General features: G+C 48.2%; 1 pseudogene; it reads right to left on the bottom strand.

Annotated features, from left to right (window-relative positions):
• Positions 1–373: 373 nt before the first annotated feature.
• Positions 374–2,103, bottom strand: LOC119177948 (uncharacterized; annotated as a pseudogene).
• Between the last annotated feature and the right edge of the window lie 1,489 nt (positions 2,104–3,592).

The raw sequence follows: 3,592 nt of genomic DNA, 5'->3' as shown, positions 1-3,592 counted from the left end.
AAAAACTGGGGGTTAATTTTATGCTTTCTTTCAGACGACTCAAATATAGATAGTATGCACTACACACTTCACTTTGATAATCATTTGTTACCTCTAGTGGTCTATCATACGACTGGTTACTTTAACACGCACCGACATATGTTGAAGGGATCTTTGCACTTCCGTAGCAATGACAACAAGAACATGGTATTAGCATAGTCGTTCAATATTCTTACTAGTCGCGAAGATTCACCGTAACTCTACAGGAAAGCTTTGTGGGCTTTGAGCGGAGCTCGCGGTTTGGTGCTGCATCAGAACGTGAGTGAGTGAGTGAAAAACATATATTCATAAAGATTTTGCAGGTCCATAAGCGCCATTTGCGCAGGGGGAGTCCTTATTCCGGTGCCCCACTAGAAAAGACCGCTACCCACGCCGGTTGGACAAGAGGTCTTTGAGCCTCCAACCCTGAGCGATTGAGAAGGGCTGCCTCTCATGCCTCCTTAGTTAGGGAAGGGTTAGGGGGAAGTGAAGAATTCATTTGACATGCCCACATCATGTGAAAGTTCTCGGAGATTTCCCCACAGTGAGGGCGCCACCCATCGACTTTCGGGTCAAGATGTTTTACTACTGCAGGACACAACAAGATGGTCTGCAGGCGCCTTAGGATTCGTTCATCGGCCTTATTCAGGCCCATAGCAGGCAACGGAAAAAGCCAATGTTGTTCGCAATAGTACACCAGATTTTCTCTGAATCGTAGAAGTGGTTGGTTATTCTCTCAACCGGAAAAGCATGGGTGAGGTACCCGGTGGCTAGGCGCACGGGCGGCCGCATCCGCAGCTTCGTTACATCTAGCCTTGCTGGCTTGGAGTGCAAACAATGCGTTTTGGTCAGGGGTATAAATCCCTGACGGCTCGCTTTAAAATATCGGAGGCTAAAGGTCATACCTCACCCTTCAGATAATTTTCAAAGGCTCGGCGTTAATCTGTAATAGATATATTAGAGTCCATGTGCGAGGCAACAAGTTCTACTGCTACTTCCTCCGCGCGTGTGGAATCGGCAGCCCGATAGGAGAGCCCGTTAACAGGTTTGTTTTGGTGAACTATGGCGGACGTGTAGAATCCAGTGGGCAAAGGCCCTGCCACATCAACGTAGTATACACCTGGCTTAGATTCATACTGGTATTCGAGGGCCACAGTGCGCGCCCCTTGTCTGCCTTCGTGTGACTGCGAGTGCATGTTTCGAGGAAGGGGAAGAACCCAGTGCTTGTGGCGCCACAGCTCAGGAAGTCTGCAAGTCTTCTCTGGAATGCAGTCATGTTTTATGTGCAGGTGGCCTAACAAATGGCGCCCAGATATCGTCTGCGAAAGTCGCTTATATTGGTAGACGAGGTGCGCCTCCTTCAATTCCTGATAAGAGTTTAAACAATAAACAATTGTATCGGGCCAGTTGGTAAGAATCTATCTTACCAAGAAGCGCAGCCAGTATTATGAGAACACACAACAGAAGCGCTTAAGTGCTTAAGCGCTTGTGTTGTAAGTTCGTGTAATAGTGGCTACGCTTCCTAGCAAGAAGAGTTTACACCCCCAAAGCTGACAACTTGGCATTGGAGGTGGTTACCAGTATGTCTAAAGCTCACTTTGTAGACTTCTTAATTATGGCGTCAATGCGCTGGTAGTGTTGCTTCTTAGTGCGAAGATAGGGTACGGAGTGGAGGATTCGGCTGAGTACAAAGTCATGGACGAGTCGAAGCGTATCCCTGCCCCTCATCCCGCGGCGTTTGTTGGAAACGCGGTGGATCATACGTCTGACCTGTTCGCCTATGCGTTTAAGTTTGGTGATTGTAGTGTCCGCTTTGAGTCTGTTATATATGAACAGGCCCAGGATCCGGATTTTCTCGACTACTGTGACAGGAGCTCCCATAAAAAAGATATGTAAGTTCATGTCGTCTTTGGGGTTGGCTCTGACGTGCAGAAGCTCTGATTTTGCAGGAGCGCATCGGAAACCACAGTCGAAAGCACAGCGATCGACTATAGAGGTGGCCTGCTGGAAGTGGTCGTCCATTTCTCCAAGGTTACCTTCAGTAGTCCAAATCGTTAAATCATCCGCGTTAAGTGGGTGATGCATTTCTTACACCCGGGCCGATGATGTGAAAGCTGCATCATATCAATGTTGAAGAGGAGCGGTGACACTAGGAGTACTCCTTGGGGAGTACTCCTAGTGCCCATATTTTATGGGCCGTATGGATCATCCTCAATTTTAGAAAAGGCCTGACGCTCCGAGAGCAAGTCTTCTACGCAGGCAAATGCCTTGTCACCACAATCTGAAGAGGTCAGATTTGCCAGAATGCTACCATGGCGAACGTTAAAAGGCGCCTTTAAGATCGAGAGCAAGCATGGCCTTGTCGTTGTGTCACATGACAGTGGGCTCAATTATGTCACGGTGCAACTGAAGAAGGACATCCTGAGCAGTCATATGTCGGCGAAAATCAAACATAGTGTCTGCTAAAAGGCCCTTCTTTCATGTATGGAGAGAGGAGATCCCAAACCATTCTCTCCATAAGTTTACCCACATATGAAGTTAGATTGGTCTCAGGTTGTCGGTATTCACCATCATGCCTGGTTTAGAATTAAAAGTGACTAAGGAAGTCTTCCCGTCTATGGGAAGTGGACGTCCATCCCAAGTCTGATTTATGTACTCTGGCAAGTGAAGGCAATTCAAGTTCGAAAGATTCGCCAACAGTTTGACTGTCATGCGATCTCTACCCGTAGCCGTACCTCTGCGCATCTTAGCTATAGCCACCCTTAGTTCATGTATTATAAAAGGGGCACCCATGCCTGGATTAGGCTTGCCCGTGTACTCGTACTCGAGCCCAATGGAATCCTCTATGCGACAGCGATATCGGTCACACAGGGTGTCCGCGAGCTGAGCCGCCGTGCCTTGGTGCCTGTGCAAAGCCCGCCGGAGTTGTCGCTGCGTCTCTCCTCTCGTCTGAGTAGGGTCAATGAGGCTGCGAAGGAAGCGCCACGCCCTTTTCGAACTCATTTGACGCGCTGCTTTAGTACACTTCTCGATCCAATTTAAGTCAGTTAGCTGGGACGCATACTGTGCGGCTTCATTTGCGAGGTCAGTAATGCGACCCTTAAGCTTGCGATTAGGCTTTTGTTTTTTACACCGCTTGGTAAGACTTCTACGTGCCTCCCGGAGGTGCAGGAGGTGATTGTCTACTGCGAGTTTCTCTTAGGTAGTTTGCAGGGTCTTAACATGTTGTTGCTGAATTGCATGCAAATGCTTTGCCCATTACGCATCGCCACTAGAAAAGAGCACGGAAGTAATGTCTTGCTTTTTAAAGGTATTCCAATCAGTCAGTTTAACTTGACCCCGCATTTTGCGAGTCACCTTCGCCGGAATAGTTATCCAGAGAAGGCAGTGGTCACTACCAAGCGATTCCACAAGTTTTTGTCATACGGGATCTTTAGCGTTCGTTACGAGACACAGGTCAGGACACGTGTCCCAGGTTACCGAGTTACCCATGAGTGTTGGACATGCTGGATACGTGAGCAACGTAACATGAAATGTGGAGAATAGCTTTGCACACTTGCGTCTTTTCGCCATT

The sequence above is a fragment of the Rhipicephalus microplus genome, chromosome 1, assembly GCF_043290135.1.
Source record: "Rhipicephalus microplus isolate Deutch F79 chromosome 1, USDA_Rmic, whole genome shotgun sequence".
In the NCBI taxonomy this organism is placed as follows: domain Eukaryota; kingdom Metazoa; phylum Arthropoda; class Arachnida; order Ixodida; family Ixodidae; genus Rhipicephalus; species Rhipicephalus microplus.
Note: the sequence above shows the minus strand (reverse complement) of the source record. Positions and strands in the feature narration are given on the sequence as shown.